The following is a 9820-nucleotide window of genomic DNA, read 5'->3' on the forward strand; positions in this document are numbered from 1 at the left end:
AGTGACCAGAAATGAGACTGTAGTAGGCAGTGCATGGAGATGACAGTTAAGGATTTGGGATTAGAATGTGAGCATTAATAGACTCTTTCAGGAAGTTTGAACTTGGGCTGTGATCAAGAAAAATTTAAATTAGAGAACTGATGAGAACTCTTCAAAGCTGGAGACCAGCCAGGAACCTGAAGATGTTCCAATTCAGGCTAAGGATTATATGAAAAGAAAGAAAGTGAAAGTGGCATGTGACTCTTTGCCACCCCATGGACTATACAGTCCGTGGAATTCTCCAGGCCAAAATACTGGAGTGGGTAGCCTTTCCTTCTCCAGGGGATCTTCCCAACCCAGGGATCGAACTCAGGTCTCCCAAATTGCAGGCAGATTCTTTACCAGCTGAACCATAACGGAAGCCTGAGAATACTGGAGTGGATAGCCTATCCCTTCCCCAGGGGATCTTCCTGATCCTGGAATCAAATCGGGGTCTCTTGCATTGCAGGCAGATTCTTTACCAACTGAGCTAAATATTTAAGGCTATTGGGCATCCCTGATGGTTTGTAAATGATGAGGTAAACTGTGGTGAAGACAGATTGGATGAAGCAGATTAAGGGACCAAATTCTCCAAGTCAGGCTTCAGCAATACGTGAACTGTGAACTTCCAGATGTTCAAGCTGGTTTTAGAAAAGGCAGAGGAACCACTGATCAAATTGCCAACATCCGCTGGATCATCGAAAAAGCAAGAGAGTTCCAGAAAAACATCTATTTCTGCTTTATTGACTATGCCAAAGCCTTTGATGGTGTGGATCACAATAAACTGTGGAAAATGCTGAAAGAGATGGGAATACCAGACCACCTGACCTGCCTCTTGAGAAACCTATATGCAGGTCAGGAAGCAACAGTTAGAACTGAACATGGAACAACAGACCGGTTCCAAATAGGAAAAGGAGTACGTCAAGACTGTATATTGTCACCCTGCTTATTTAACGTATATGCAGTGTACATCATGAGAAACGCTGGACTGGAAGAAACACAGCTGGAATCAAGATTGCCAGGAGAAAAATCAATAACCTCAGATATGCAGATGACACCACCCTTATGGCAGAAAGTGAAGAGGAACTAAAAAGCCTCTTGATGAAAGTGAAAGAGGAGAGTGAAAAAGTTGGCTTAAAGCTCAGCATTCAGAAAACGAAGATCATGGCATCTGGTCCCATTACTTCATGGCAAATAGATGGGGAAATAGTGGAAACAGTGTCCAAAATCACTGCAGATGGTGATTGCAGCCATGAAATTAAAAGATGCTTACTCCTTGGAAGAAAAGTTATGACCAACCTAGATAGTATATTGAAAAGCAGAGACATTACTTTGCCAACAAAGGTCCATCTAGTCAAGGCTATGGTTTTTCCAGTGGTCATGTATGGATGTGAGAGTTGGACTGTGAAGAAAGCTGAGCACCAAAGAATGGATGCTTTTGAACTGTGGTGTTGGAGAAGACTCTTGAGAGTCCCTTGGATTGCAAGGAGATTCAACCAGTCCATTCTAAAGGAGATCAACCCTGGGTATTCTTTGGAAGGAATGATCCTAAAGCTGAAACTCCAATACTTTGGCCACCTCATGCGAAGAGTTGACTCATTAGAAATGACTCTGATGCTGGGAGGGATTGGGGGCAAGAGGAAAAGGGGATGACAGAGGATGAGATGGCTGGATGGCATCACCAACTTGATGGACGTGTGTTTGAGTGAACTCTGGGAGATGGCGATAGACAGGGAGGCCTGGCATGCTGCGATTCATGGGGTCGCAGAAAGTCGGACACGACTGAGCGACTGAACTGAACTGAACTGAATTTGCTTGTTGCAAAGGTTACAGAGATGACAGTGCCTAGAACTAAGGTAGCTGTCTTTCCTGTCTTGGATATCAGTGGACCACAAGAATGAACCCCAGTGGTAAAGTGGGTAAAGTGTATAAACAACAATAAAAAACCCCCAAACAATACATTTCCATCAGGCATATGAAATATATTTAATTTAATCAAGATGCAGAGAAACAAAACCTTAAATAAGGAGATATATAAAAAATTATTTCTATTATGATACAGTATTTACAAAAATTTATAATCCATAAGTATGTCTACAAACAGACCCAAGTGTATAATCTAATCTTAATGTATGATAATGGAGAATTACAGACCAGTGTGGCAAGTAATGAGTTATATAATAAATGCTTCTGGAAAAGATTCATCAATTTTATATAAAAATTGAAAACTGGTATTCATCAAAGATCCCAGGAATGAAGTGGAAAGAAAAGTCATGAATCTGCAGAAAATATATTGACAAATTTGTAATGTCTGAGACAAGATTCCCAGAAATCAATAAGGAAAACAATCCTTATTAAAAAATGTGTAAAAGATGTGTGCGTGAGGCCTAGGAGTCAGAAGAATACCTGAATGGCTAATATTTTGAAAAGAATTCCAACCTTAGTAAAAATGAAGATGAAGACAAGAAGGAGCTGCCATGTTATACCCACTTGATAGGCAGAAATGAAGAAGTCGAAGAGTGCTGCCCGTTAGAGAGCTGTAGATTAACAAGAACTCTCGTGTGTTTTTGGTGGGAGTGTCAATTGATTCAACTTGTTTGGCAAACAATTTTTTTTTAAACAATTGTCTCCTGTGCTTCACATTAAGTAAAGGAGAGAGTTATTTTTCTTTAAAATAAATTTTTTTTTACTTGGTTGTAGCAGGTCCTTGGGCTTCCCAGGTGGCACTAGTGGTAGAGTCCCCTCTCCACCCCCTGAAAAATGCAGGAGATGTAGGAGACGCAGGTTCGAACCCCTGGGTTGGGAAGATCCCCTGGAGGAGGAAATGGCCACCCACTCCAATCTTCTTGCCTGGAGAATCCCATGGACAGAGGAGCCTGGCGGGCTACGGTCCATAAGGTCACGTGGAGTTGGACGTGACTGAAGTGACTTAGCACCCACGCATGCAGTGGGTCTTTAGCTGTGGCATGGGTGATCTGGTTCCCTGACCAGGGATCAAACTCAGGCCCCCTGCACTAGGAGTGCAGGTATTAATATTGGGCCATCAAGAAAATCCTTTGTCAAACAAGTTTTCACTGTCTTGTAAGATTATACATTCTCTTATCCTTCATATACACATGGAGACCTTCTTCCATACGTGTATCAGGAGACATGAGGAAGAATATGGTAGCATTCATGGTCTGAAACATCAGAAGGGGGAATAATATAGTCAAAAAGAAGTTAATGATTTAAAGTTAATTCGGGTCCTTGGTTGGGGCTTCCCTGGTAGCTCAGCTGCTAAAGCTGAGCAGCAGTACAGGAGACCCCAGTTCAATCCCTGGATCAGGAAGATCCCCTGGAGAAGGCAACAGTTACCCACTCCAGTATTCTTGCCTGGAGAAGCCCCATGGACAGAGGAGCCTGGCATGGGGTCACAGAGTTGGATATGACTGAGCGACTCTCACTTTCAAGGACTCGGTTGATTTTAGAAGCATCATTTTGGGTAAAAAGAGCAAGTCTTGAAATACATAATCTTCAAAAATCAAATAATATTATTGAAGGGTGCATAAATATGTGATTTAAAAAGCTATAAAACTGAGGGAAGGATAAAGGAAATTCAGGAAGATGGTTGGAGAAACAGACTAAGATAAAGGAGACATACAGATGAGCTGATGAAATGTGTAGGTAACAGCATGTGTTGGTAATGTTATACGACTTCTGCTTTAGACTCACCTCTTTTTTTTTTTTTTTACTGACATGTAATTCTCTACAAGCTGCACATTTTTTGTAGGCTCAGTAGTTGTAGTACACGGACTTAGTGGCTCCACAGCATGTGGTAGCCTCCTGGGGATAGAATGTGTTCCCTGCATTGGCAGATTCTTTTCCTTATTCACTGTGCCACCAGGGAAGTCCCCTCATTTTACTTTGATTAGATTTAATATATTCATAAAAATTACTTGAAAACATAAATCTTTTGAGATGGCATGTTTTTAAAATTGTGTGCTAAGTTGCCCCAGTAGTGTCTGACTCTGTGTGACCCTATGCACTGTAGCTTGCCAGGCTCCTCTGTCCATGGGATTCTCCAGGCAAGAATACTGGAGTGGGTTGGCATTTCCTTCTCCAGGGGATCTTCCCAACCGAGGGATCAAACCCACGTCTCTTATGTCTCCTGCATTACCACTAGTGCCATCTTAAGTAATTTATTTTCCTGTCTGCACCAAGTGACTTGCCGAATCTTAGTTCTCTGACCAGAGATTGGACCTGTGGCCTTGCCAGTAAGAGAAGGGAGTCCTAACCACTAGGCTCCCAAGGAATTCCTGAGGCCACACCTCTTATACCTTGTTTGTGAGAGTCCAAGCTACTTAAAGGTGTAGAAACACATTCAAATTCTCTTATAAGTAAATACTGAATTTTCTATTTCTTACAATGTCTCTAAGTTGAAAAAAAAGACATCAAAGTTAGTGAATTTGTAACTTGAACTTCATTGTTCTGATTTCGTTCAAAATATAGAGAATAAAATGAGTATTACTTATGATATACATGTTGCCAAGTAATAATGCTTATGACAAAAATCAACAGGTAAAGAATGTAAAGTACAAAGAATTTGTATTACTAAAGTTTTGATGATCACTATCCCAGCACAGGACTGGTCAAAATGACTCTAATTTCCATGTATTTGAAAGCATTGTTTTCCCACATTATCTTTCCAGTTATTAAATAGAGTCATAATTGTCTTCTGATAATTCACAATAGAGACAGTAAATGCTTCCTTGAAAATCTTTGTTTACCTGCCCGGAGACTTGAGTGTCTGGGTGCATTAGTGGGTTCAATGGCATGTGCTCAGTTTTACATGTAGAGTTTCTGATGCTGGTGGTGGACTTACATTTAATCCTGCCTCTTGAATCTGGGGTGACAGTGTTTCTTGAAAACTTGAAAAGTCGTTTGACTTTTTATTTGTTATTTATTTTATGGACCCAAGTGCTTTATTTACACAGTAGAAAGCCAACACCAGAATGTACACTTTCCAACTGTACAAAGACTTTTATTTGTTCTTGGAAAATTAAAGCAATTACAGTAATATGGAGTAAACAATCAGGTCTTGTGAAAAAAGCTAAGTTAACTTTGTTAAGATTGCTAACATTCCTTTTTTTTTTTTTCTAACAAAAGTTCTCTACCTCCTGCTACTAGAACCCGTTTTCAAGGTGTTGACTGGGCCTCTCTTCACCAGTAGCTTCTGCAAAAGGATTCTCCACAGTGGGTCTGCTGGAATGTTCTGCTGTGGGTTTGGGGTTGCTCTGACTCAGTCCAGCAGCATGAAGTTAGACTGGCAGTGAGCTATGAACTCCATCACAGGGTCATGTTCACCCACCCTTTTCAGGGTGCTAGCAATGCTGTCGTTTTCCAGGATGGGCAGGAAAAGCCTCACAAAGTCAGAGGTGTAGGGAGGGATGATCATATCCAGCACCTCGGTCACAAAGTAGCGGATGAGAGACAGGTCAGTGTCCAGCTTCTCCAGACACCTGCGGATGTAGGCAACCACGGGGAGCACATGGCCGCGACTCAGCAGGTGCACCATCCTGTCCAGGAGGGTCTTCTTCACCTCAAGCTGCTTCATGGCATCTAGCTCAGGGTACTTGGTCTCCAAGAGCTTGATCAGAAGTTGCAAGACATGGGGGTGCAGGAGGGGATGGTAGGTGCTGACCTCGTCCAGCAGGGCCAGGGGCACCAGAGTGGGGTGGGTGTGCTGTTCAAAGAACGTGGGCTTCGACACGGTCCAGTCCACCCACGTCAGCACACCCACCGCCACCACTGGAAATCTGATGCACCTATAGAGGGTGCCCAGTTCGGCCAGGAGCTCGCTTGCCCCTGTGTTCTCAGCACAGCACAAACTGTGAACAGTTTCAATAGCCTTCGCCGTTGCCGTCAGCTCATCTTGACTGATGCTCAGGCGTTTGTTCTTCTTCCAGATCTCCACCACACTGGCCGCGTAGGCCAAGAGATGGATATACTTGTGCTTGTGGTCTGGGTTAATCCTGGCCCCGGGTTTAAAGAGCGATTGCATGAACAGGTCCAGGAAGGCGGGCACCCGGATGAGCTCGACAGGAGGCGGGTCCTTGCTGGTAACAAATAGGTTGTAGAGAACGGTGATGTCAGCTGGATTCAGGGCCCCCTTGGACAGCATGGCCCCCAAGGCCTGGCACAGCCTGGGGTAGGAGGCAGCTCTGCCCAGGGCAAGTGGGATGCGACTGGCATCGTGGCCACTCTCCTGGGCAAAGCGCTGGACCTCCTGTGCGACCCTGCGCACTGCCCCACCCCGCTGGCCTTCCTGGGCCAGCACGGCCATCAGGACCTGAGCCAGCAGATACGTGTGCTCCCCGTGGCACACCATCTTAGAAAACTGAGGCAGATTTTCTGCAAGGTGGGCTTCTCCTCCATCCAAAATGGTAGCTAGAGAGCTCCCGAGAACTCTAGAGAACACTTCCAGCTGCTGGCAGGCTGCCACCACACCAGTGATCTCGCCTTGGTATCCTGCATCAGAAATGAGCTTGACCGTGAATTTCAGCATCAGACAGTCTGGGTGCACTTCCATCAGCCGGTAAACAAGATCCCTCCAGGTGGGATGTGCAATCATTTGTTCCAGCCAGGCGGGGGTCGCCCCTTCGTTTGTAAAGATAGAATCTGCTTTGCGGGGGTCAAAGTGTTGCATCACTAAGTTCTTCAAGTGGTTTTCCACAGTTTCCTGAACCTGCACTGGTTCCACCCCGGTCTGAATGAGCCACTGGGCCAGCAGGTTGATGGTCTGGGCCACAGCTGTGTAGTTGTCTGATAAGAGGTGGATCACCTCCTCTGGAGATCCTCCTGCCTGGAAATATCTCATCAAAGTGTTGAAGACAGAGGGTTCCATGATATAATCTGGGGTAGAAAATTTCCGCAGGCATTCTTGCTGGACCTGAGCGTCTTCTTCTCCCAGCACACCATCTTCTGGCTGCTGGTCACCCCACTCGGCAGGGCTCCCGAAGTCATCCTGGTCCATGCTCCTGGTGGCGCCAGGCATGGCCCCCACTGGACTCTTCCGAAGCTGCCTGTTTAGGAAGGGATAACAGGATTATGGCCACCTCTCTCTTCTTTTCAAGGCTTTGGTATGTAAAACTGATGTTTCTTTTTTCAAAAGTGTTTATTAGTTTTTCTATTTGGCTGTACCGGGTCTTAGTTGGGGCATGCAGGACCTAGTTCCCTACCCAGGTAATGAACCCTGGCCCCCTGAGTTGGGAGCACAGAGTCTTAGCCACTGGACTATCACAGAGTCACCAGATGGATGTTTCTTGATAGGAATATGAATTTACTGATTAGATCATAGGAGGGCAAGTTTCTTCTGTCTACTCTTGGAATTGCAGTCTGATGTTCCAGAGGTCATTTCATTGGCCAGTTGAGATGCTTCTCTATAATGATCACGTGTTAAATTTATACTCCGATAAAATTACTATTTTCAAAAATTTGGAAAAACTTTACTTTCTCCAGACAACTAATATACTCTCTCAAAGATTAATCACCTGTGTCTTTTAGCTCTGACACTCTAGAGAGTAATCAGTAATCCTTAATCAACTTTGACTCAAAACTAGTTACTATGCTCAAATAGTTCTTATTTTTTATACTATTGCTATACCTTTTCTTTCAATGAATCGTCCATTCAATTTGGACTTTTAAAATCAATTTTGTTATTTTTGTTTTCTTCGTATTACATATTTATTCACTTCACTATACTTTGAGCACTTTTCTGTGTACCAGGCAATTGTCTGTATGTACAGTGAAAGGTTTAGGTTTTTCACTAAAAACAAAGGTAAGTTTGCATGGAAAAGTAACAGAAAATGGTTTTCTTTGAAAAAGATTGTGCCTGTCAAGGGAGAATGGCTAGAGAGGAGCCACCGGGGACAAGGGGCACTAGGTGGGCAGGTGTTCGTTAGGCTGGCAGTGGGTGTGGGCTTTAGGGAGTGGGAAGTGAGGGGGAATAGAGGACTGAGCGAGTGTTTCATTCACTTTCTTCAGCAGATTTTCAAAGATGAAGGCTTACATGAGGGGAGACAGAAGAGAACCAAAAACAAAAGGCTTGGTGACTTACAGGGATGTGGCCTTTGGGGAACAGGAGGACCACACGGAGCACACAAGCTCCTCAGTTGCGGGTTGATCCGCAGTTTATCCCAGCTCCTGAAAAATAAGAAAAAGAGCAGTTCAAACTCACACTGCTGGTAAGATTTGTGGTTAGGATCCAGACTCAGCTCTGCCAAACTAAAAGCCCTCAGTATTATACGGTGGAATAACATGCAGTGGGAAAAAAAAAACCCAAAAAACCTGAAACTCCAGTACTTTGGCCACCTCGTGCGAAGAGTTAACTCATTGGAAAAGACCCAAATGTTGGGAAGGATTGTGGGCAGGAGGAGAAGGGGATGACAGAGGATGAGAGGACTGGATGGCATCACCGACTCGATGGACATGTGGTTGGGTGGACTCCAGGAGTTGGTGATGAACCGGGAGGCCTGGCTTGCTATTCATGGGGTCGCAAAGAGTCGGACACAACTGAGCGACTGGACTGAACCGAAAAAAAATATGTGTGAAGTAGGACAATACACACCAACATGAAATGACATCCCAGCTATATTTGAGATAAATCAGATTAACAGAGTAGAATAAGTTTCTTAAATTGAAAAACAGACCCGATGATTATTCACATAATCAGAGGGCTTCCCTGGGAAATTCTACTAACATTCAAATAATAGTTAAACCTTTCACAAACTCTCCCCAAGTACAGAAGAGCAAGAAAGACTTCCAGCTCACTCTAAGAGGCCAGTATTCATTATCCTGTGTTATCAGTTAGGGTCCTACTACAGAAACCGAAACCATAGGAGATGTGTATTATGAGATTTCTCACAAGGAATTGGCTTACACGACTGAGGGAACGGTCTAGGCAAGCCTGAGATCCTTGGGGCAACCTCAGAAAAGGCAGACTGGCATTGTTTGGTACCAAGGATGCTACTCTCCACAGACAGAATGTATTCTCTTTAGGGAAACCTCAACTCAACTCTTAAAGCCTTTGTTAATTAGATCAGGCTAATTGGTTTATCAAGGATCATCTTGCTTCTTTAAAGTCAGTTGATACAGATTGTAATTGCATCAAAAAATACCTGAAATATAGCTATACCCTCCAAGTTTCCACAAAACCACACCTTGATGCCTGAGCCACACAGGGGAATCCCAAGAAAGCTACTAATATCCTTTATGAATACAGGGGAAAAAATCTTAAACAAAACTCCCACAATCTGAATCAGGCAAGGTAAGGATTATACACCACGACTCAGCAGAATTTGTATCAGAATTGTGAGGTTGATTAGATTTATTAAAAACAATCAATGTAACATGTCAATAGAATAAGGGACAAAAACCATATTACCATCTCAAAAGAGGCTGAAAAAACTGTTTCTAAAAGTTAAACATAGAGTTGCCATATAAGGAGTTGTGTCCGACTCTTGTGACCCCATGGACTAAAGCCCACCAGGCTCCTCTGTCCATGAATTTCTCCAGGCAAGAGTACTGCCATTTCCTTCTCCAGGAGATCTTCCCCACCCAGGAATTTAACCCCAGTCTCCTATATTGCAGGCAGATTCTTTACCAACTGAGCCACCTGAGAAGCCCTATGGCTCAGCCAGGCCTTTCAGATCGCATATGCAAGAGAAATGACAACCTAGCTCCACACAAAATACTTTTCAGGTGAGTGTAGCAATGTTACTCATAATGGCCACAAGGTAGAAACACCCAAATGTCCATCAACTGA

The 9820-nt window shown here is 43.8% G+C and overlaps 1 pseudogene; it reads right to left on the minus strand.

The window, feature by feature from the left end:
- LOC102178434 lies at window positions 5297-7051 on the minus strand (annotated as a pseudogene).

Source organism: Capra hircus, chromosome 5, assembly GCF_001704415.2.
Source record: "Capra hircus breed San Clemente chromosome 5, ASM170441v1, whole genome shotgun sequence".
NCBI lineage: Eukaryota > Metazoa > Chordata > Mammalia > Artiodactyla > Bovidae > Capra > Capra hircus.